This window comes from Ursus arctos, unplaced genomic scaffold (genome assembly GCF_023065955.2).
Source record: "Ursus arctos isolate Adak ecotype North America unplaced genomic scaffold, UrsArc2.0 scaffold_1, whole genome shotgun sequence".
Taxonomy (NCBI): Eukaryota; Metazoa; Chordata; class Mammalia; order Carnivora; family Ursidae; genus Ursus; species Ursus arctos.
In genome coordinates, this window is record NW_026622763.1 from 100197587 (window position 1) to 100223439 (window position 25853).

General features: G+C 43.4%; 1 protein-coding gene across 4 annotated transcripts in view; it reads left to right on the plus strand.

The window, feature by feature from the left end:
* The window catches only part of FBXO36 (F-box protein 36), an 86289-nt gene that overhangs the window by 14749 nt on the left and 45687 nt on the right, over positions 1–25853 (plus strand). The gene's annotated exons all lie outside the window — the stretch shown is intronic.

Sequence of the window (25853 nt, forward strand, 5' to 3'; positions counted from 1 at the left end):
ACGGAGTCTGGTTAAGATTCTCTCTCTCCCTCTGCACCTCCCAACCACCCCCCTTGTGCACAGTCTCTCTGTCCAAAACATAAATTAATAAAAACACGAAAAGATGCTTACTCTTACTAGTGATCAAGGAAATACAATTTAAAACCACAAGGTAGAAATTTTTCTACTGGCAAAAAATTGAAAATACCCAGGCTGACAAGGCTCTGAAAGGGCTTCTTTCAGTGTTTGCTGCACACGGAGTCCCAGACCACGCCAACAATGCAAGGATGAGTTCCCCTCCCTCAGGGCGTGCGGTCTAGTGGGGGGGCAAACAGACTATAGCAAGGTCACATACGGCAGAGATCCGAGCTCTCTGGTGAGAGCATTGCGGGGACTCCTGAGCTGGCAGCGTGGCAGGGAAGACTCGCAAAGACTAGATGTGAGCTGAGCCCAAAACACTAGGGACAGTCCTTTGGGCCGAAGGTACGTGAGGGCAGAGCCTGTATCAGGGGCGAGTCATACGTATTGCACTGTTGCAAAATGTGAAACTTGGTGCTGGGCCCAGTAAGAAGCCGCCAGGGGACAGATCAAGAAGTCCCTGGTAAATGGAGCATCAAGACTTAATGCAGCTGGGGGTCCCCGGCTGGCTCAGTCGTTAGAGATGCTACTCTTGATCTTGGGGTCGCGTGTTCAAGTCCCACAGAGTTTACTTTAAAAAATAAAATATTAAAAAAAGAAAAGAAAAAAGACTCAATAGAACCAAGCAGCTGTTTTCACATACCCGTTCGTTTTGCAAATAAATGTACCTCTAAGGTTCCGTAAGCATTTTATTCCAATATCCTTTTTGGGAATATTGTTCACTAATTTAAAACTTGTTACACAAAAGAAATACCCACACCCTCAGATGTTTTTATACCAGATTTTAAAGCCTCAACTTGTGCTTGCACCATCTAGATGAGCATGCTTTGGTGCAGGCCAGAGATCTGCAGGCAGAAGCCAGAGAGCATCTGTCGTCACTGTGAACACAGTAGAACTTCTGACAAATGTGTCATTGTTTCAGAAGGCTGAGCTCTGACCAGCCCTCTCTGGGTTCGTGCCTGTACAAGGCAGGTATGATGAGAGCAGAGAGGGAGCCTGAAAATCAGGAGAGGCACAGACATACCAGCTCAGCACAGAATCTTGAAACTGAGAGTTTACAAAAACACATTGACCACCTTGCGATAATATTATTGAGCTAGAGGGAGTTGTAACACATAGTAAGTACTGTTCGATGCTTTTTGTCTAAATCTGGTATCTCTGATAAGGAGACAAGAATTTGGTGGATATTGTTAATGATTCAGCTGTGAAACAAAAGGCTTACTACTCATGTTCATGGATCTTCGAGATCCTCTGAACCGAAGAGTATCCTAAAATCAGCCACCTGAGTTTTTAAAATTTTTATTTCAGTTCATTCATTCAACAAATGCTGGAGTGCTTTCTGTGTATCGGATGCTACGGGTTGCTGTGCCAAGCACTAAGGTACAGTGGGAGCAGAACTTCATGTTCTCTGCCCTCATGGAGTTAGACGCTGATCATATACGCACATAAGCCAAGCTCAGATGGGAGCCAGAGAAGATGTCAACCATGGCAGCGCTGTCAAGGAGAGACAGCCAAGTGCTCGGATGTGGCCTGGTCAGGGAGGTCAGGGAAGGCTCTCCAGAGGAAGTGAAGCTTGCTCTGCCACCTGGAAGATTGGGTGAATGGAAAGAAGGCCAGTGCAGCTGGAATGCAGAGAACGCGATGGTGAAGTCGTGAAGGTTTCTTAGAACCTCACGAGCAGTGTCCTGATCCTGAGAGAACCAGACACCATTGATTTTTTTAAGAGGATGAAGTGGCTGGTGTACCACATTCCTGCGATTGTGAGACACGCTTTTTTTTTTTTTTTAACATCTCCCAAATCAACATTGAATTAGCATTTTTTTTTCTTTCTGGACTATACATAAAATAATGATGCAACTTACAGTCAATGGCATTTTAATGAGTTGATGAAATATGTTAATCAGGTTTGCATTTTTAAAAGATCACTAGGATGTAATGTGGAGAACAGATTAATGTTTGCATGGATCAGGGTTTTCTTTTTATTTTATCACTAAGTGCTGAAATTGACTACTGGTGCTGAGTAACACTAATACTCCTCTTCGTCTGTGCTTCACTGCCTAATTTTAAAGTGCTGTGTTTATGAGAATAGTTTCTTTGTTCTTGTTAACTTCATAATACTATTAATCTAAACTTTAAAAAAATCTTCATAAAACACCCCTTTTGTTTATTTGATAAACATAAATTGATATAAATCCACATAAGTCGATATAAATAACATCTGTACAGAGTTTCCCTTAATAAAAGGGTTCTGCTATGAAAAAGTCTGCTCTAGGTAATAGGGGTGCAAGGAGAATGTCAAGGAGAATGGCATGAATACAGCTATGTTGACAACATGAGGGAGAGAGGAAAGTTCTGTGAGAATGAGAGAAGAGAGATGGGCGGTCAGACTTGAAATGGTCTCGTTTTCTTATCAAAAAAAAAAAGAGAGAGAGAGAGAGATAATACTTCCTACCGCATAGTAATGTTTTAAGGATTTTACATATACAAATTATTGACACAATTCCCTTCCTACCTTACATTATTATTCTGGTACATTCCTTTAGTTCCAAGATGAGTTTTTCTCTTCTCTAAAACTATTAAAATGTCTCTTTGGCATTTTTTTTTTTTAAGGGAGAGGTTGGCATTCCACAGGAAAAAGTTATTTACACATTCATATCCTTTTATGCCAAACTGCATTTCAGTGGCTGCCTCTAGTTCCTCCATTACTCTCTTCCACATGGTCATTACTTCCTGCAGTTATGCAAGGTTCCCTCTTCTTTGAAGATGGCAGCCATCTTGGCCTTTACAAAGGCTCCATGTAAGACACTACAGGAGCTAAGAGGCTGTTGGGAGCATTTTTAGTGCTTTCGTATTTTGTCTACTGGATAAATTTATGTTTTCCAATTAATAAACTTTAAGCAGTGATTTATATTTTATATATTTATAAAATAAATAAAACTTATTCCTCGATGTTACCTTCGAATACTGATTTTCTTTTTACCTTTTTTCTTTTCTGGAGGGAGGTTACTAACACCAAGACTACAGTATTGATAGCATAACTAAGAACATTTGATGAATACAGAAAGACACAGTAAACACATCTTTATCATAGTACTCACTGCAGTGTCATATACCTTTTGCGTAAGGATTGTACTTCTGGTAGTAATCTGCTATAATGGTTAGATGTCGATCTGATTTGTGGAGAAATTGGTTGTGCAACCCAAGTAGGTGTATGTTACTATTGAATTGTGTCCTCCCCAAAAAAGATGTTGAAGTCCTAACCCCCATTACCTCAGATAGTGACCTTATTTAAAAATAGGATTATTGTAGATATTATTAGTTAAGATGAGGTCATACTGGAGTAGGTAGACACTACTTCAGTACAACCAATGTCTATAAGAAGACAGCCATGTGATGAACAAAGATTGTCAGCAAACCACAGGAGCTAGAGGAGAAGCAAGGCAGGGTGCAGAGGGAGCATGGGTCTGCCAACACCGTGATTTCAGACTTCCAGCCTCCAGAACTTTGAGGCAATAAATTTCTATTGTTTTAAGCCACTCAGTTCGTGGTACTTTGTTAAAACAATACTAGGAAACTAATACAATATGTGAGGACATCTGTTGCCCACCCACTTGATTCACCTGAATATGTCAGGGGAAAACATAGTTGTCTGGATATGTCAGTCATTACTACCTTGTCTCAACCCCATCTGAGATAAGTCACCATCTGTAATGTGCAGTCCCCTGATCCCTCCCCTTGTCAGTTCATTGGACCAAGATGGACACCTATTTTTAGGCTAGTGAATCCATTGGCTGACCAGCAACTGTATGACTTGTGGGGCCTGGTATGAAAAGGTGATCCTTCATTTGAAAACTTGGACAAGGAGGGATATAGCCAATTAGCTGCAGCGAACTGAAATAGAAAAGTAAAGAGGAAGTTTAAGGTGGCCATTCTGAACTGTATGGAAGCTTCTGGACAAGAGGAGTGGAAAAAACACCACAAGAGGGGGCATGACCATGGGTGGCTGTGATGGCACAGAGGAGGGGGAGCTCGGCCTTAGGGGATGTGGCTGAGATGGCAGGTCGCCTCTCTATGGCCATTGTCACCCTTTAGAAAAGAACTGAACTTTTAGTTGTGCTTAAAGCTGCCCAGCTAAAAGATTGCAAGTCCCACCTCCCTGGTGGCCGGGAATGACCTTGAAGCTAAGTATGCAAGACTTCCAGGACATTTCCATAAGGGTGGGGTGGGGTGAGGAGCCTCTTCAGCTGGCTGCTTAGTTGTAAACCTTGGGGGCAATGAAGGGGTAGAAAGGATAATGGGAGACAACTTACCCCCCCCCCACCCCCACGGCCACTTCCCGGCCCAGCACAGAGCACAGGAAGTAGTGCTCTCTGCCACTGCCCATAGGCCACATTCTGTCCCTTTATCTCTTTTCCTTCTTGTCTTTACCTTTCCCGAATTAAATGTTGGTGAAGGACTTGGGGTTCTTCATCCCACTTAATGTAGTGGGTCTTCATCTTGAGGCAAAACCTGGAGACAGTGATAGTATGAATCTTGGTGGCTCAGCTGTGCTTCAAAGATTTGAGGATGTTGCAGGTCCCAGGGGCGTGGTTTCACTCGGCGAAGCTCATTGGGGCTCACCTGCCACCCTACCGCAGGACTCGGCCACTCCATCTCCCTCCTTGTCTCTGGTCTCTGTGTCCTGCTTATGCCACCCCTACCTGCTGCTCAGTTCTGGACTTCTAGTTCCGTTTTCTCCAGAGAGAGGATCTCATGTTTTTATTTAGCCACTGTCCCTGTTGGGGAGTTTTTCCCAACAGGCCTCCTCCTTGGCCACAGTCAAGCCTCTATTTTGCCTGTCCTTGGGTCATGTGTTAAGACCTGATGGTTTTGCCACTGGTATCTGTCTCCCTTCTTGTGGTAATAGTGCCCTGATTTTCCTCGAGGAAATCACCCCTACCCCACGTTCATTGTAGATGGTCCAAATAGCTGAACCTGACCTCACTGAGTGGCGATGGTTATTGGGAAATGGGCTGACAACCCAACTGAAGCCAATTTGATGTTAAAACTGTTGAGAAAGGAGCATTCCCTTTACCGCTGGACGTGGGGCCGGAGTGATAGGAGCCTAGAGCTACAAGCAGCCATCTTGTCCTCACCAAGGAACTGCTAGCTTGTCACCACCAGGGACAACCTGCCTGCAAATGCAGCTAACACAGAGGAAGAAGCCAAGAGGTAAAGAGCGATCGGGTCTTTGTGGCCTCCTCTGCAGCTTTGTGGAGCCATCAGGGTCTACAGCTGTGTAACCCAGTAAGCTTTTCTTTTTCACCCAAACCAGGTTGACAGGGTTTTCCATCATCTAAAACTGAAAATGTCCTGACTGGTCCAGGTTAGATGGTCACCCTGGTCCGATCTGCCGTGGCTGGGGTAGCAGGCCAAATGTCACCTGCAGAACAAAGTGTGCTTAAGGAATTTCAGCCCCAGGGATGGGAGCTGTGGGTGAGACAGGCACTTTGATGCTCAACTTCTCTAAACATAAATATGAAGGATATGCAAGGCGAGGTTAAAAGTTTTGAGTTCTTAAATTATGATGGCTATTGTTATAAGACAAAGAACAAAAACGTAAAATGGTAGCATCGAAAAGCACTTGAGTAAGTATGCGAAGCGTTCAGGAGCCTTGGCCCATTGGCAACTTTGCCGGCACACCGTGGCTGTGTACTTGAACCTAGACAGACTGCTGTCGTGGACGTCTCTCAAGATCTTTTCATGAAAACAGCATGAGGCTGTGTGTGCTGAATAGAGGGGCCTGCCACAGAGTAGTATGTGTTTGCAGAATTAAATACTTCCCACCTTCCTTGAACACGACCTCTGCCATATTCTCCACACCTAGAAACCAGCTATGTTTGAGAAATCAAAGCTAAAATAAAGCTGGCAAACAAAAGAGATGTTTGTGTAGTTGTTCTAGGCGAGTCCCACAGTAAAACGCCTGATTTATTTAACAGTTCCATTTATGACTTTCCAGGGTTTTTCTGTTTTTGTTTTTGTTTTATTAAGTAGGCTCCACGCCCAACCACCCAGGTGTCCCAACTTTCCACTTGTTTTATAAATACTAATTATAGTACTCTAATGAGAACTATGGTATCACTCCGTTATTTTTTTTTATTTAAATTCAAGTTAGTTAATATATAGTGTAGTATTGGTTTCAGGAGTAGAATTTAGCAATCCACACTTAAATATAACACCTGGTGCTGATCACAAGTGCCTTCCTTAATGCTTGTCACCCATCTAGCCCATCCCCCAACCAGCTTCCTCCAGCACCCCTCGGTTTGTTCTCTATGGTTAAGAGTTACTAATGGTTTGCCAGTATTACTCCTTTAAACATGAGGATGTCAAATGAGTTGCTTAAGGCAAAAAGGATTCTTTTATTAGTACCTAAAAGTCTAGATTATTCCTACTTTTGTTTTTTTAAGATTTTATTTATTTGTCAGACAGAGAGAACAAGCAGGGGGAGAAGCAGGCAGGGGGAGAAGCAGGCTCCTTGTTCAGTTCCCCTGCCTTGCAGGGCTCCATCCCAGGACCCTGGGATCACAACATGAGCCAAAGGCAGACGCTTAACTGACTGAGCCACCCAGGTGTCCCTCTTCCTACTTTAAATATAAAAGAAAAAGTGGGGCACCCAGCCGGTTCAGTTGGTGGGCCATGGGACTCTTGATCTCCGGGTAACGGGTTCAGGTCCCACATGGGGGGTAGAGATTACTTAAAAAAAAATAAGAAAGAAAAGAAAAAACAACTGCTGATAGAGGCTAGCAAACTGGTATTTTTTAAGTATAAGAAAATGAAGAGTTCAGGCTTGTTCTGAAAAGAAACTTGATAGGGATTTGTGAGCTATAATTTGACCTAGGTTTAGATAGCTAAAGATCCTTGTTGGGGTTTTTTAGGAGAAAAATAAGAAGAAAAATTAGGGTGAACATGGTTTGTTACTGTTCTATTTTAGATGAGAAATAGCGAGCAACATTGACAAAGCCACATATTGGATGGAAGGGAAGTGGAAGGAATTGGCACAGGCAGTGGGGAGGCAGGGAGACAGCAATGTGGTAAAAGAGAGTCTATAGGAAACATTAACCGATACCGCCAATATAACATGGTAGTTAAACACACAGCTTCTATAAGCAGATTCCACCGTTTACTAGCCGTCGGATTGCAGGCAAGTTACTAACCTCTACCTCGGTTTGTTCATCTAAAAATGGGTCTAATGATGCCTCATAGTCTGGGAGAAATAAATGGGCTAATAAATATAAAGAGCCTAGAACAATGCCTGGCATATAGTAAGTGCTGTGTGTGGTTTCTTCTTATTATTAATGAGATTGGTTAATTAGTTGATTGGAAGTGGAGATATTTAATACTAGAACAGTACTTGTTCCCCATTTTTAACTCAGTTGAATGTGCGCTTTTGTATCTTAGAGCAAAGAACACAAATTGTCTGACAGGACCAACAAATGGCTCATTACAGAACTGAAGTCAGGCACCTGGCTGGCTCAATGGGGAGAGTGTGTGACTTAATCTCAGGGTTCATGACTTCAAGCCCCAGATAGGGTGTGGAGTCTTTTAAAATAAATACGTTGAAAAACAAACAAACAACTGAAGTCAGATTCTGGCCTTGAAGTCAGATTCTGTTCTAGACTTGGTTCTTCATTTTCAACACTCAAGCTGCTGGCCCTTCCCTCCTCCTTGACGCGACTCTCCTCCCCCCACCCCTTTATGTCTGGTTGGAAATCAAGTCTGTCTTCCTTTCCTCTCGTGTTCATCCCTCATTCCCTCCACATTGCTCCCTGGGTCTCCCACCAGCGCTGCTGCTTCTCCCAGGTGATCTCCATGTCCAGCACCACCCTCCTTCCTGCCCACCGCTTCCAGATGAATCTTCCCAACTACTGAGGGGAAAATGCAGTCAATCCTGATGATTCATAGATTCTGTATTTGTGAATTTGCCTGCTCGCTCAAATTTGTATAACCTCCAAATTGATATTCTCCTGACACTTCTACAGTCATTCTTGGACCTCTGCAGGGCAGAGAGAAAAACCAAGTCCACCTACTAGCATGATCCCAGCAGACGTGGAAAAGGGCAACACCTGCCTTCCAGTGTCAGCTCTCTTTCTGTAGACAAGCAAGTGTCCATTTCGTGGTCCATTCAGTGCCATGGTTTTCTTATTTTTGTGCTTTTTCTTGATGATTTCACTATTAAAATGGCCCCAGGCGTCGTGTTGAAGGGCTGTCCAGTGTTCCTAAGTGCAGGAAGGCCGAGATGTGCCTGATGCAGAAAATACACGTGTTCAACTAGTGTCCTTCAGACATGAGTGATAGTGCTTTTGGCTGTGAAGTCCGTGTAATTAATCAACAATATATATTAAATAAAGTATCTTTAAACAGAAACACACATAAAACAAGGTTACGTATTGATCAGTTGATGAAAAGTGACCAGAGGCTCACGGGAACCTATCCTTGTATTTCCCGTAGGGCAATGATTCACTAATTCAGCAACGGCAGTGAGTTTCTAGAATCTAAGTGCTGTGCATAACGAGAATCAGCCATACACACACACACACACACACTTGTTGGAGTATTTGGTGCTCCGTTTCATTTACGCGGTACTGATTTATACAGTCGGCCCCATTTTCCACTCTTAACGCGTCTCCTGATCATCTTTGCCACAAGGTCTCTGTTCCAACCAATTACATTATTTTTTTCTGCCCAGAATTCATTTCAGCCACTGCTCCTCCCCACTACTGCCACCTCCACACCTGTGAGGAATCCACCGAAGGGCAAGCAGATGGATGGGCACGTGACCCAGGCCTGGCCAATCATGAACCCCCCCTGCCTCCAGGACACCTGTGGGTAGTTGACAGACTGGCCCCGTGCAATTATTCCCTGGGATTTTTCACCCTTAATTAGAAAGAGTTAGTTTCTCATTTCTTTGGGGATCCTCCAACTGGGTGATGTAGGCTTGGAGTTTCTAGCTGTCAGGCTCCCCTACTTACATCAGTGACACACATTTGCAGTAGAAGATAATGAGGCCAACAACGGAGAGAAACAGAAACAGAAGGAAAGAGAGAGAGTTGATAATCTGAGGCTGTCATTTTGCACCCCTGGATCCCGTCGTGCCTGAGGCTAGCCACTCCACTGTCTTTCCAAGTTATATAACCCGACACGACTGCTTTCTTATTTAAACTTCTCCAGATTGAATTTCTGTCTCTTGAGACCAGGCAGTCCTGAGTACTACACCCAGACATTTTTGATCTACCTGGAATGCATTCTAGTACTCTACTCTAAATCACGAGTTTCTCCCTAACTGGGATTTATTTTTGTGCAAAATTTAGTGTACCTGGATTTCCTTCTGTAAATCTTCTCTGTAAGATTTTTCGGTTCAAGTCCATTCCTATTTTGAATAGACGGTAAAAGAGGAAACTGGGAATTGGGAAGATTTGAAAGGAAGGAAGGAACACAGGAGTAGCAACTTTGCAGGGCAGCCCTGGGAAGGAGAAAGGAAGCGGAGGCAGGTGACGCAGGCCTTAGAACTGCACTTCCGTGGGTCACATATGATCCACGTGGGTGCAGCCAAGTCTCAGTGCTCCGCCGTGTCTAAGACGTGCTGTGAGCTAACCCTACGCAGCCTGTTTAGGGAGTGCCTGTCCTCCTGTCGACATGTCTCGTCACTTCTGTCCTTCAGCCTTTGCTTACACTGCCCCCCACCTGAAACACCCTTTACCCCAATCTTGGCTTAGTTATTCATCCTGTTCTTAGATCTACATTCATCTCTGCCAGGAATCCCCTTAACTGGGCCGAAGTCAGGTGGAAGTTTGAGGAAAGAGCTTGAGAAATAATAGGTCAAATAAGGTTACCCCCAATTTTTTCCTTCTTAAACATCCAAGTGTCTCTGGATGGTGGCAGCCAACAACACGAAGTCATAAAAGCACAAATAAATGAATATTTGAGGGGCACCTGGGTAGTGCAGTGGTTAAGCATCTGCCTTCAGCTCAGGGCGTGATCCCAGCGTTCTGGGTTCGAGCCCCACATCAGGCTCCTCCGCTATGAGCCTGCTTCTTCCTCTCCCACTCCCCCTGCTTGTGTTCCCTCTCTCACTGGCTGTCTCTCTCTCTGTCAAATAAATAAATAAAATCTTAAAAAAATGAATATTTGAATAAGCAACAAGACACTGAAGACAATATCTCTTGACATGATCAGCAACAGGGCAACATCAGTGTCTTCATCTCTCATGGAGATTAATGGGAGAGAGAAGTAATTTCTTTTCTAGCAAACCAAGATGATAAATGGAAATTAGGCTTTACTAATGTAAGCTGTACAGACTAAAAGTTGCAAGTGCCTAAGGTCTATGTTCAGCTTACACATGATCCTGAATCCAGTGCTTAGCTTGATGCTGAGCACACAGTGGGAGTTCAGTAAATATTTGTTGGGTTAATAAATATTAACCCTATTTACTATAATATTTTAGAAGGAAGTATGGAACACAAAAATGGCACAAAACGTAGAAGTGGCCACAAGGTGGAGAGTCTGTTCCAGAAGGGTTTTATTGATGTATCTATAGGATCTGAATCTTAAAAGAGGTGGGGGGAAGAAAAGGGAATAGATCTTCTCTAGGAATTCTAGGCAGGAGGGATCCTCTTTAGCAAAGTCACTGCATTGTGGAACTGCAAGTGATGTATTGAAATGTGGGGCACAGTCGGGGCGGGGGGTGGATAATGCAAGATGATGCCAATAAAGTTCCCTGGCGGGGAGACCTCATGTGCCATACTAAGAATTTTGACAATGGAGAGCCTCTAAAGGATTCGGAGGAAAGAGAGTGAGAGAGAGCCATCACATGCACCTCGCATTTTAGTAAGAAGCCTTTGGCTTCCGGGATAAGGGTAGCCTGGATTGGTTCACGCATGGAGGCAGAGAGTCACGAGATTTTATCTTGATCCTCAAGAGCACACTGGAGATGAAGGGAATGTCGAAAGTTGTTGTGGAAGTGAAATCAATAGAATTTGGTCATGAAGTCAGTGTTTTGACGAGAGAAAAGGTAAAAGTCTGAAATGACTCAACTGGTTTCACCAAAATAAGGAATGCAGGAAGAAGTGTTTGTAAGACAAGACGATGGGACCACGTGTTTTATAGGGGACTGTACCATGCTGGATTACCCAGATGGGTATATGCAATCATCAGCTGGCTCATTGACTAAATCTCTGGAGATCAGGAATGAAAATACAGATTTTGACTCAGCAGCATTAAAACTATGGGTGAGATTCCCTGGAGGGAGGAGAGAAGTCAGCTAAGGACAGAGCTTGAACATCGAAGCACAAATCAAGGCAGAGTAACACATATGTCCCCACATTTGCGTTCTTTATACTTTTGCGGGGGGCCGAGGGGCAAGGGCAGTGTACGTCACTGATATTAGTCACACAAACTACACAGGCTATTTGAGAATAGGCTAAATATTTGTCCTTGTAAGTAATAAAATGCGGTGGCAGTGGGAACAGTTGGTTAACAGGGTTGGTAAAGACTTGGGAAATAGCGCCTCTTGTGTGATCTTCACACAGGTGTAAATTGGTACATCCTTCCCGTGGCAGAAACTATTGGTTGTCCCCAGTATCTATTTTCCCTTGTCTTCAAAGAATACGTGACTTTTAACTGAACATAAGGGCATCCCAGAAAAAAAAGTCTACGTTCCCAGTCTGCCCTGTAGCTAGATGTAGCCACATGACCAAATTCTGGCCAACAGATGTCACTGGAAGTGGTGAGTGTGACTTCACAGTAGAGCCCTTGGGAGTTGGACCCTTCTTGCCTCTTCCTTCTTCCTGTTGGCTGGAATGCAGATTCAGTGGGGAGAATTTAAGCAGCCACCTCACACCATGCAGAAGAAGCCTAGTTCTGAAGATGACGGAGTACCAAAATGGTGCCTGGTCCCCTGGGTCATAAACTGCCTGTCTTCTACGTAACCCTCTGTCTTGTGTAAGCCATCTTGTTGGGTGTTCTCTTGAAGTCAACTGATCCTAATCCGTACCGATCTGCTTCCCAAAGGCAGTTTGGCAATATTTAGTCAAGTGGTGTGTGTGTCCTTTATCCTACCACTCCACCTCAGGGAATTTACCTTCAGGAGATAATTACCCACATTTGAAATGACATATAAACTGGACGTTCATCACAACATTGTTTATAATAACCAAAAAGTAAGATGGGGCAAATTAAAAGTCCTTCAGTAGAAAATTGGTTGAACAAATTATGTATACTTCTGTATAAGGGAACACTGTGAAGCCACTAGAAATGATGCTATATTTAGACATTGCATGAATAGATGTCTATGACAGAATAAAAGAAGAGTTCACAAATGAGCATGTTTACTATTATCCCATCCATGTAAAACCGATATATATACACACATGCGCGCGCACACACACACACACACACACATTAATCTGTAAGTGTTTGTAGAGACTGAAGAATGTTTGGAGAGTGTAAAATACGCTTACTACGTGGAAATGGAATTGGATTTTAGATTTTGGTTTCTTTTTAACTTACCCGCCGCGCTTTGTTTTATTATTTGAACTGTTTGCAATCAGCTTTATTGCTGTTATAAAAACTGTAAGGGTTTTTTGATGTTTTAAAATGTTCTCTTTAAACAATTAGTATCATTAAGAAAGTAATGTGGGGAGTTATTGCCAGCAAACTGTTCAGGAAGAGGTGCGGCCATTGTTGCTAAAAGCCGAATAAATGAAAACACACTCCAGGAAAACTGACTCAGCTTTTGGTGGGTCATCTGTAGTAGGTGGAGACATCCTAATTGGCAGATTTTTAAGCTCTCTACTGAAAAAATAATTGGGACTTAGTTGATTACCTCTTTAATGGAGAATATATTTCAATTCTTACATTTTAGTTTTTATAGATCTGGGGAGTTGGGGTGGGGAAAGGAAATATATTTATGGTTTCAGCGTAAACTTCAGTCATTTAGGACTCCTTGTTTTTATTTTTTCTTTAGAAATGTATCTATAGTAATTTTTAGTAAATCTAGCAAGATATTTATTTATGCACACGGGATAAGAGCACTTAACGTCATGGAAGTTTGGGGTTTTTAACAATGGGCTCCTACCCCAGAGTAACTCTGTACAGTTTATCTCCCCCACCCCAGTCTTGGCTTATTTATGATAGTTTATGTTTTATGTCATTTTGTTTTTTGGCATGAAAAGCTTAGTTTATTTACAAAGAAATGCAATGCACTTATGCAATTCATAGCAGTTAAATGCAAATAGAATAGTGGAGCTCCCTAAAGAGGTAAGGCGAACTTTAATCTATTTATTATAGACCGGTTCGCAGTAGTTACCTCCCAATTTTACAATTCTAAAACATATCACCTCTTTTGCTTGTTTGGTTTTTGAGGGATTGCCTGCCACTCTGACTGGAAATAGGCTGAAGCCCAGTCTGCAGAAGTTTTAGCCCTTTTGTGGAGTTTAATCTTTTTCTCTTTTATGGCCATTTCAGTAACACTGCAGGAGAATCCCTTCTTCATTTTCATCATGTTGATTTCCCCAGCACTTGCCCTTGCTTAGCATTTCAAAAAAGAAGAAAAGCAGCAGGCAGTCATTATTTGGTACCCCCCCCTTCTCTTTAGCTCCCTCAGCTGTAAAATCAGAAGATGTGGCTGAATTGCAGTCTTAATTTTTAAATTATTTAATATGCTTAAATATGATTAAAGTACTTAATTTTACTTAACAGAAAATACTCTGCGCATTCACAGAAAAGTGCTTTTCTGCTATTTTCATCACAATAAGAATTTCTCGGTTGTTTAGCTTTCCATTGCTTGGTATCTCGAGTTTATTCTTTTTGACTTTTAAATGAAATACATAAATGCGTAATGAGTGTACATACTAAGCTTTGTTTAAATAGAAGTAAATTAATGCAAAGTAAATCTAAATGTTTATGAATATAAATCTATAAATAGAAATGTTACTTGAATTTCGTAGCTTCCAAAGTATAACTTTATGCAGTTTATATCCCACATATAAAACCTGGAAAACTTACTGTCATTTCCCACAGCATCATCTACTGGAAAAATCTCTGACCTCTCTTGATTTGATTTCTGCCATTCTCTGGCTATATGCTGTTGGATAAGTCAGTGTGTTAATTTATTCAATAATTCATTCAGCAAGCACTTACGGATATCAACTCTGTCTTTCACCACAGGCTCTGTGAAGGCTACAAGAAAGTCTCCAACGAAGACTTGGAGATTGTCTTAGAGCGCAGTAATAGTCACAAAAGATAAACAAATAGTTATAGTTCCGCGGGCTAGATACACAGCCAGTAGATACCATGAAGCTTGAGTGGAACTGGGGCCATAGAAAATGAGGGGATTCTAGGCCATCCTGTGCAAAGACAGGGAGACATGACACGGCAAGGAATCCTTAGAGAACCTAACCTTAGAAATCAAAGAGGATTCTGGAAAGGGAAGGAATGAAGGGAAGAAGTCAAATGCTGCAGAGTATAGTAAGATAAAGATGCAGGGTGGGTTGCCCTTTGATAACAGAGCTGGGAGGACCCTGGTAACATTTGTAAGATGAATTCAGTGACATAATGGGTGTGAATGAAAAAGGAGGAAATAAAGACAAGACAAGTGGACGTTTTTCCAAGAAACTTGTTTATAAAGGGAAGGATCAGAGAAAACTGAAATTGTAGGGAAAGCATGGCCAAAGGGATTGTAGAGCTGTTAGGAAGGAGAGGTTTGAGTGTGTTTAAGGCTAAAAGGAAGGAGCCAATGGAAAAGGAGAAGATGACAAAACAGGAGCAAGGGGACGTGGTATATGATTCAAGGAAGATGAGCTTCCATGTCAGACAGACCTAAAGTAAATCTCGGTAGTTGTGTGACTTTGGCCCCTGAAACTCACTGTTCTCTACTGTACAATGATAACCTGATGCGTGCATGAAGTTTCTTCACTCATTCATGTAATTCACTATGATGGCAGATACTGGACATGCAGAGAAGACACATGTCCTCACTTTCTAGGATGCTACAGACTGGTGGATGTAGTTGTGAACAATAGAAATAAATCCAAGAGATATTTAGGAGGAAAAATTGTTTTGAAGACTCGGTTACTCTTTGGATCTGGGGTAAGAGAGAACCTCATACAGTAGACAGTAGGATGGGGCATGTTGTCCTGTTTGGCTCAGTCCTACAGAAGTCCTCCTATTCCATGGTTGAGGAGTCTGTCCTGCTCTCGGCAAATGTTCATGAGAACACATGTAGCCGCAGTTGCCACTGACAGCCAAGTCTGTGACCATACAGGAACCGGAGCTTAGCTGCAGCCAGTTATGCCTGAGCTCCAGAAAGCAGAACAATGGAAAAACCTAGGTCCCTGATGACATAATTGAACCGCTGATCACACTGTGCCTGAGCCTTCCCTCTCTCTAGACTCCCATTTCAGCCTGCTAGTCAGGCTTTCCAGATAAACGTAGCCCAAAGCACCTTAACAGTTAGAGGTTGATAGGAGAATAAAGTGAAATATGTACAACACCCAGTGTTTCAATAGGATAAACTCAATTTCTGCTAATTATTACTATTAATTAATTAATACTATTATTGATACCCAGGTTCTTTGGCAAATGGCAAACTGTATATAGGGCCAGATAGGAAATATTTTAGGCCACATAGTCTATATTGTATATTCGTCTTTGTGTTTTGTTTTTTCTTTTTTAAAAATGTAGGAACCATTCTTGCCTAAGCTGTGGGCACAGCGGGCCTATTGGCTCAAGTTTGCCAACCCCTCGTAATGCCATTCACTGACACAAGAACCCAGGATGAGGAGGCTTAGAGAAGATAATGGAATTCTGTTTTAAATATATTAAGGCAGTATCCAGGTAGAGATGCTCATTAAGCCAAGAGATCTGGGCTGGAGATATAAATGGTGAATCATTAGCATATAGATGGTAGAAAGCCAAGGAAGTCAGGGGTGGATTAGATCACCCAGGAAGACTGCGTGGTCTATGAGTAAGATAAGGGAAAAGCTAAGGAAGAACCTATAAAAAGTCCTTCCGTCCAAGACTGGAGTGAGGGTCCCAGTTCCACACAGGTTAACCAGGAGCTCAACAGGAAGGAAACCAGTCTCAGTGCAATGGTTTATGTGCTGTGATGGGCCCCGTAAGCACACACAGAGAGGCCTCTAGCTAGCATGAGCTTGAAAAGGGAGCTCAGAATGTCATGCCTCAACAGTCTTGTGAGATGCCTGGGGATTAGCCAAGGATCCCAGGCAGATGGAACAGCCTATGCAAAAGCACAGAGGAGTGGGAGACAAATACTAGTGCTGGTGTGTAGGTAGACCAAAGTGTAACATCAGACACAGGCTGGAGAGATGAGAAGGGCCAGATCGGGAATGTTCTGTATGCAACGCCAGCGCTTTGAAAGGGATGGGGGGGTCTCTGAAAGAGTTTCGAGCAGAGGATTGACAAGATCATGGTCATGTCTTAGAAGCCTAGAAGTGGCATCCTAGCAGCAAATGTGTGAAGGTTGACTTCCAGGAGGGTAGCATGGGGAGGAAGGGGTGGAGGACAGAAAACCTCTGTTACTGACCAAGAGGAAAGCATTTCAAGTGCTTAATCAGTAATGTGCTGGGAGAGGCTTTACAACTGACTGGGGGAGGGGGGGGGGCTTGATTTGTGGCAGTTGCCAATTTTTGTGTGTAAATGTTTCTATCATGCCCAAACTAAGGCAAGTAGTAGGAATACAGAGAAGGGGTGGGTTAAGAGAGAGCTTTAGGAGTTGACTTGAGAGTTGGTGACCGGTTGAATGGAGGGTGAAGAAGTACAGACTCTTTTAGATTTCTGTTTAATGAGATGGTGACTGGTATATCACAGAAATGGGGACATTAAAGAAACAAGCAAGTCTATATGGTCCCTCTCCCCCTGCTAGAATATAAACTCTACGGACACAGGGACTTTTCATCATTTCGTACACTGCAGTATCCCTAGCACCCAGAACAGTGCATGGCACATGGTTATGGTCAATGAATATTTGTTGAATGAATGAATGAGTGTTTCGCCATTAAACCACTAGAGATCACTGCTGGTTTAAGCCGTGTCCCCGAAGCAGTGCGGAGCCCTTGTACAGTGGGCTGAAAAGTGATGGGATGAGGAATTCAAGACAATGCATAGACTACACCTGGAAAAGGCTCCTCTGAAGAACAGGAGGTGGGTTGGACAGCAGCCAACTGGAGGAAATTGTACATTACTTTGTCTCCGGAAGAAAGAATCTTAGCATGTAGCTTGAGTGGATGTAGCTTGAGTGGCCCCAGGGGAGTGGATGGGAGCTGTGGGGCCAAGGCCTCACATTAAAATCATGGCCCAAATAAAAAGTCAAGAGCTGAGGCTGCAGCAGAGGGAAGGAGGGGGAAGAGGTAGGGAGTGCTAAATATCAAAAATTCAACCAAGTCAATTTTGAAGATCTAATAGACTTTATTAATCAATTCATGCATCGGGCAGCATCCTGTCTAGCAAGCAGAGATCCAAGGAGCTATACAGCATGGAAGGATTTTACAGGCAGAAATGGGGGGAGACAATTAACAAGAGAAAAGAAAGGTTTATTTCAGGCAAGGTCCCCTTCCTTTAGGGGGGTCTTAGTTGATGATTACCTCATCTTCCTTTGGGGAGGAAGAGGGAGGAGGCCCAGGTGACAGGTTACCTCATTGGTGCTGACCAGAAAATGCCCGACTGGTTAAGACCACACGTTGGGGGGGGGGGGTCAAACTGCGGTTAGGTTTAGTAGTAAGCTCTGGTTTGGTGACTTGACCGGGCCTAAGAGACTCCACTTTGCACTTGTGGTTTTCTTTTGAACAGGATATAAGGTGAGTTCTGTCAAGGTCAGAAGTCAGGGACTGGAACCAGAAAAATCTAGATTGTGTAGCTTGTCAGATGCTTACGAAAGATTTTTGCTTGATTCCCATGTAACTTACACAGAAAGGACCATGGGATGCTTGGCTAGCTGTTAAACTTAAACATGAAAATGGAACCTAATGTATGTTGACAAGAACATTTGCCAGTGTTTTGCACTGTGGCCATTAATGTAACTTGGGAAAGAACCTATTTGGGGGCGGGGGGGGGGGCTGAGAACTTTTTGAATCAAGTGTGTTTCATTTAAACTTTTTCAAGAAAATTCTTTTTCTGCCCAAGAGAACATTTCATAAATCATGTTAATGGCTGTACCTAATATAAATATTTTTAGGCATTATTTTATTTTAACTTGCACATTTGGAAGGTTACGCTATCACACCAGACTGTAGGCCACACAAAACCTTAAATTTGATTGAGGACTTCTTGAATTTTCTTATCTTGTTTTCCCTTCAAGATCTGCTTTCCTTGCTCAAATCAGCTTCAAGCATTGCCTTCGGGGAGTTTCCCAAGATCAGGCTTTGAGATGCAAGGCCCTAGGATTTTAAATTTCAAAAGCCCAAACTGGGTGGGGGATGGGCACCCGAAGGTTTTGGCACAGACAGCAGTTAGAATATAAGTGCTCCTTTCTCCATTCTCCAACCGAGAAAACCTCTCAGATGGCAGAGGGAAGCGAGATTCAGAGAGGACGGAAAGAAGAGTTAGATGCTGCTGTTTCACCTGAAGAGAGCCCTGGGCCATTTCCTTCCAAGCTGGTTTGGGGGTGAAGGTCAAAAACCCAGTGCACTCCCCAGGTAGACTGAAGTTCCAGGAGCTGAGCATACCTTTGCCCTCCTCCTCCCCACCAGGTGAGGAATAGGAGAGGCAGGTGAATAGGAGAGCCTGCTTAGAGGTCTCAAAGGCCTCCCACCCCAGCAGGTGGCCAGAGAAGGTGCTGTCCAGACAGGCCTCTGACAGCCTCCCAGCCACCTTGGTCATAGGGCACCTTCTTCGGCAGGCCACCATTGGGGGGGAAGTGTTGCCACAAGGGGACCAGGAGGAGACTGCTACAGCCCTTACCTGTTTCCTGCGTCATGATAACCCAAAAACAGGTGGGATGGAGGGCATCTCACCTGTTGCTGGCTCTTCAATAGTGGCACCGAGGTCTCACTGCTCCCCAGGAACTGGGGACTCAGCCTCAGTAGAGAGGAGGGAAGTGCCACAGGGACTGAGATTAGGTTTAGGAAACACATTCTCTTGGGGTCGGGATGGACAGAGATGCTTTTCCCTGCTTACTCTGTTCATTTAACCATGTGCATTTATTACCTATTCAGAAATAAAATAATATTCACTTAATATTCACTTAGAGAAAAAATTTTATTTCTTGCGTGTGTGTTTAAGCAAGTGAGGGTCCTATTTACTACATTGTTATAACAGTATAGATTCTAAGTAATTAAAGCCATATATTCGTTTTACAAGCCAACATAAATAATTGTTTTATATTACTTTGCATTCATGTTCTGGCTGTACAGATAGGATCTTCTTAAACAAGACTTATCATTTGTTACACTACCGTCTTCCATACACAAACAGTTGGCTGGCTCACTGCTTTCCAAGTAGTAGGGACACAGTAAATATTTATTTGATTGATAAATGTATTGACTCAAGTAAATGGATATGTGACCATCACTACTGACCCTTTGAAGATTTGATTCAAATCATTTTGGAAGTTTGACCCTGTATTGAGGGCAAATTGTTTTCCAGAGAGACTAGGGAACATTTCTTTATCCAGCAAGCCATTTAAATAGCAGACAAATAAGACCTTTTACAGACTGTGATGACACCAAGAAAGTGACTCAAACTAAGTCTGAAGAATGAGTTTTTCAGGAGGACAAGGCAGGGGAGGACACTCGGCACTGCGCACGAGTGTGCAAATGAATGGCGATAGAATCCAAACATGGCGCGCACACCTCGCTGTGGTGATGACGAGAAATGATCCTGGACGGGGAGATGGGATGCTGAGCACCCAGAGGCCAATTTCTCATTGCGTTTGCTAGCATCTCCCACGTGGAAGATGCACTGAGCTCCAGACAAGATCTTCCAAGGGGCTGGCTATTACAGAGCATACAGACATGAAAACAAATACATGAGTGCATATCAAAGCACTTGAAGAAAGTGTCTGAAATTGCCTTTTTGCTCTTATTCTCCCTTACAATCTGCAACTTAGTGGAAAGCCTGTTAGATGTAATCCTGGGGTTACGAGATAGGATACAGGTACCATTTGTCTCCAGTGAGCAACTCAGCTTTAGGGTCGGTTGCTAGAAAGGGATTTTGCTTAGCACCTGCTTGTTTGGAAGGGTTACATGGGGCATGTTGGGTGAGAAGCAAAGCAGTTTACTGGCTCTTCTCACCATCTGGCTTCGGAAGGGCTCAGATGACACCTGCTCCAAACACCCTATTTAATATGGAACCCCCAGCCCAGGCTCAGCACTCCCTGTCTGGCTTTCCTAGTTTGTTTTTCTTCAAAGCATTTTTTTTTTTTTAAGAATTTATTTATTAGAGCATGCGCATGCGAGAGAGAGAGAGAGAGAGAGAGCAAGAGAACACAAGCAGGGGCAGGGTGAAAGGGAGAAGCAGACTCCCTGCTTAGTAGGGAGCCTGACTTGGGGCTCCATCCCAGGACCCTGTCATAACCTGAGCCAAAGGCAGATGCTTAACCGACTGAGCCACCCAGGCGCCCCTCTTCACAGCAATCATCTCACATTCTAACACACTATGAAATATATTTACCTGTTTTGTTTACTGTCCCCGCCACGCAACCCCATGGAAGGCAAACTCCATGGGCACAGGGCTTTGTCAGTGTTGCTAGAACAGTGCGATACCCTATGTGCTTGTGGAATGGGGAGAGAGTGCGTAAGATGCTATGACTTCTCAGTGCATCCATCATACCCCCACCCAAAGTAAGTGAAAAACCCACCCAGTGCCAAATCTTCATTATTTGAGGATTAACAGCATTGGGTTTGTAAACAGCACTGCTTCCCTGGATATTGTGGACAAGGTGAGGTTAAGGCTTTCCATCATTCCAGTGGGGCAACGTGTTGAACAAATTTAGAAGCTTTGGGGTCACGTAGACCCAGATTCAAATCCCACTGAGCAGTGAATGAGATAGGGCCAGTTCTTCATCTGTAAAATGTACAACGATGCTAGCCTCCCAGGGTTGTTGTAAAGATTAAATGGGAAAAAGTCCAAAGCACACTGCCCGTGGCACGTGGTAGGCTCCTGAAAACATCTGCTATTGTTTTATCACTATCATCTGAAGAGCTGTACTAGTCCGCTAGGGCTACTGTAACAAAACACCGCACACTGGGCGGCTTAAAACACAGAACCTGTTTTCTCATAGTTTTGGAGGCTAGAAGTCCACGATCGAGGTATTGGCAGGTTTGTGTCTCGTGAGGCCTCTCTCCGGCCTTGCACATGGCCGCCTTCTCACTGGGGCCTCACGTGGTCTTTCCTCTGAAAACGTGCGTCCCATTGTCTTTTCCTCCTTTTATTAAGGACATCAGTCAGACTGGACCCACCCTTATGACCTCATTTACCTGTTTAACCTTTACCTGTTCAAAGGCCCTGTCCCCAGGTGAGGGCTTCAGCATAGGAATTTTGAAGGGACACAATTCAGTCCATAACAGAAGGTGAGGAAGGTTTTGACGACGTACGTCCAACTTTGATTTACTGGATAATTTAGTTATCTTTAATTCCCAGAAACAGAGGGACTTTGGTGGCTAGGTTTTGACTAGCAGATGGGCGCTGAGAAGGGACGAGATGGAAGTATTCAGTGGCAGGTGTTTATTTTACACACAAGAAGGAAGGAAACCATAGGGAGGAGGAAAACATGACATGTGCAGAGAGCCTGAAGACTCCTTCCTGAGTGTCTGGACTCTACCTGAGGACGTGTTTGAAGGAGCAGTAATACGGAATGGGTGAGTCACCAGAGGAGAGAGAACTAGCAGCGGCTGTTGAGACAAAACTGAGAGAGAGAGAGAGAGAAGGCGACCGTATTTCTGCTCGCAAATGTTTGCCTCGTCAAGAGAGAAACTGTCCGTTTCTCCACCGGTTGGGTCTACGTTCCCTCCTTCCCTGCAGGGAATTAGGCACATGCAGACATGCCTCTAACCAGACCCCCAAGAAAGTTGGGGAAATTTTTAAAAACAAATTTTCTACCAGCAGATTACTATTTTGGTACCAGAAGCAAAAGCAAAGACACCTTCGAGCTGTAAACAGCAAGAAGGCGGCTGCAAGCTGGAGGCACGTACACCCCGAGATGGGATTCGTGAACTGGAGCCGTAGACACCTGGGCCTTCTACCTGCTTGGTCACTGTTTCTGCCCTTATTTGGGAAGGCTTTGGAGAGAGGATTCCAGATTGTATTATTTTTCCTGGGCATTGTTCCAGAAGATAATATTGTACTAATACAAAAACAAAAACAAAAATTCTAAAAAGCAATTGCATCTGTGTTTAGAGGGTTTTTTGTTTTTTGGTTTGGTTTGATCTTACTGTTTATAGAGCACTTTGAATTTCTTTTTTTTAGAGATTTTATTTATTTGTCAGAGAAAGAGGCAGGGAGCAGCAGAGGCAGACGGAGAAGCAGGCTCCCCCTGAGAAGGGAGCCCAGTGCAGGACTTGATCCCAGGACCCTGGGATCATGACCTGAGCTGAAGGCAGACCCTTCACCGACTGAGCCACCCAGGCGTCTCGAATACTTTGAATTTCTCGTGAGATTTTCTGCACGCCCGTCTGGCAGACATATTTCGTGTTTTGGGATCAGGCCTCTGCAGAGTGCGTGCTGGAACCGACTGGTGTAGCCCTCACTCACACTGTCTCTCTGCACTTGGGGAGGAGCCTGCCATCTCCAGCCTGAGGACGCTGTGGCTTTGACCAAGCTCTTCGACTAGAGCTGCAAGAGCGATCTGTGCTGCTTCTAAACCTAGGGAACTGCATCCGTATTTTTGACCTCTTACGTAAATAAATTCCAGCGATAATTTGATAGAACAGGAAAGTCAAAACCTATGTGGTGCTCTGCTAAGCACATTTATATGTATCATTTCATTTTAATCCTCCCAGAAGATGTGACTGATATGAGCGAGCAGGCAGAGATTATGAGACGGGCCCAAGGTCGCCCAGATACTAAGTCCTAGCACGGGAATGTCCCTCTGGGTTCAAAACAACTGCTTGGACACCCTTGACATTGTGCCTTCACATTGTAGGAACACAGACAGTGACATCCCACCCACTTTGGTGTGACCTATGTTTAATCCTCTTATTGACAATATGACTTTTTTCTCCTGAATCGTAAGGACTCATGTGGGATTTTGCCTGTTTTCCATTTTTTAAAAAAATAATTTATTATTTTTTCTTTTGGAGGGTAGGGGAGGAGCTGGGAAAGGGAGACAATCTTAAGCAGGCTCCAGGGCCAGCGCGGAGCCCGATGCCTGGCTCAATCCCACGACCCCGAGATCATGACTGAGCTGAAATCAAGAGCTGGATGCTGAACTGATTGAGGCAGCTGGCGTCCTGCCCATTTTCTTTTGCAAAATACTTTTTTTTTTTTTAAGATTTTATTTTGGGGCGCCTGGGTGGCTCAGTCAGTTAAGCGTTTGCCTTTGGCTCAGGTCATGATTCCAGGGTCCTGGGATCGAGCCCTACGTTGGGCTCTCTGCTCAGCAGGGAGCCTGCTTCCCTCCCTCCCTCTGCCTGCTGCTCCCCCTGCTTGTGTTCCCTCTCTCTCTCTGTGTCAAATAAATAAAATCTTTTTTTTTAAAGATTTTATTTATTTATTTATTTATTTGACACAGAGAGAGAACACCAGTAGGCAGAGCAGTAATCAGAGGGAGAGGGAGAAGCAGGCTCCCCACTAAGCAGGGAGCCAGATGTGGGGCTCTATCCCAGGACCCTGGGATCATGACCTGAGCCAAAGGCAGACTCTCTTAAGCAACTGAGCCACCCAGATGCCCCTCTTTTGCAAAGATTCTTATCATTAGTATGTGTGGTTTTCTTACATATCCTCCTTGTGCAAAATCTTGTGCAAGTTTTGCTTTCAGAAAATCTAATGTGATATGTATTCTGTCTGGTGTATAAACACCCAGGTCTTTATTCAAGGTAAGGAGAAAATTACAGTCATTGTGAATTCTGTCGGACCTCCAATTTGCTTTTCTGTAGTAGAATGTTTTTCTATAAAGAATGCTGCTTAAAGTTGCACTTCTGGATCTCAAAACCAAGTTGCGGAAGCAAAACTAAAAGCTACAACCTCTGTAGTGAATCATCGAGTTAAAATAACAGCTTCTGATCAGTCAGAATCTGGAATTCTGATTCCAAGATTTCAGCAAGAGAATAGGATGGTATTAAAAACATGTATAATTAAAGAACAAACAAACTCTTGAACTCAGAGCACATACAGGTGGTGGCGGAGGGGAGGAAGGTGGAGGGGTGAGTGAAATAGGTGAAGGGGATTAAGAGGTACAAACTTCCAGTATTAAAATAAATGAATCACAGAGATGAAAAAGTACAGCATATGGTATATAGTCAATAATATTGGAATAACGTTGTATGATGACAGATGGTAACTCATTTGGTGAGCGTTGCATAATGTTTAAAATGGCACTATGTTGTGCACCTGAAACTAATAAAATATTATGTCATCTACCCTTCAATAATAAATAATAAAAAAAGCATGTATAATCATACTGAGTGTGTACTATCCCTGGTTCCTGTACCATTTTCTAAAATGAAAATGGTATTTTTTATTACTCTTAAAGTAATACATTTCACAATATTACTATTTGCATTTATTATATTAATTTATCTAGATTTTATTTTGAATGTAGTTGGAGGTAGGGGTTTAAATTTATTTCTTCTGGGGGCATCTGGGTGGCTCAGTCGGTTAAGTAGCTGCCTTCAGCTCAGGTCATGATCTGGGGTCCTGGGATTGAGCGTCACATCAGGCTCCCTGCACAGCAGGGAGTCTGCTTCTCCCTCTGCCCCCACCACCACCTCCACTCATGCTTGGTCTCTCTCTCTCTCTCTCTGAAATAAATAAAATCTTTAAAAAATATAAAATAAAATAAATTTCTTTTTTTAGATGGATGGCTTATCATGTCAACACTTTTTTTTTTTTTTAATTTTAGAGAGAACACATGCATGCTGGGGAGGGGGTGGAGGGGCAAAGGGAGAGGGAGAGAGAATCTTAAGCAGGCTCCGTGGGCAGCACAGAGTCGGATACAGCTAGATCTCAACCCTCCTAACCTGAAATCATGACCTGAGCTGAAATCAAGAGATGGATGCTTAACCGACTGAGCCACCCAAACACCCCATGTCAACATTATTAAATAAATCATCCTGGGACGCCTGGGTGGCTCAGTCTGCCTAAGCGTCTGCCTTAGGCTCAGGCCATGATCTCAGGGTCCTGGGATCCAGCCCCACATCGGGGTCCCTGCTCAGTGGGGAGCCTGCTTCTCCCTCTCCCTCTACCACTCCCCCTGCTTGTTTTTTTCTCTCTCTGTCAAATAAATAAATAAATCTTTAAAAATAAATAAATAAATCATCCTTCTCTTCCTCTTTGTAATTTTAGAAATTGTGCTAGGTTTCCCTCCATAGCTTTTGTACCACAATGAGAGGACCTGTTTCCCCACATTCTTGCTAACAGAGGGCATTTTCAGTCTTTTGGACGTTGCCAGTCTGGATAGATGAGAAATGATATCTCAGTGTGATTTTAATATGCTTTTCTGTTATTGTGAGTGAAACGGAGCATCTTTTCATATGTTTCTGGGCTGCATAAATATTATTTCCTGTGAACTTTGTTTTCATGTCTTTTGC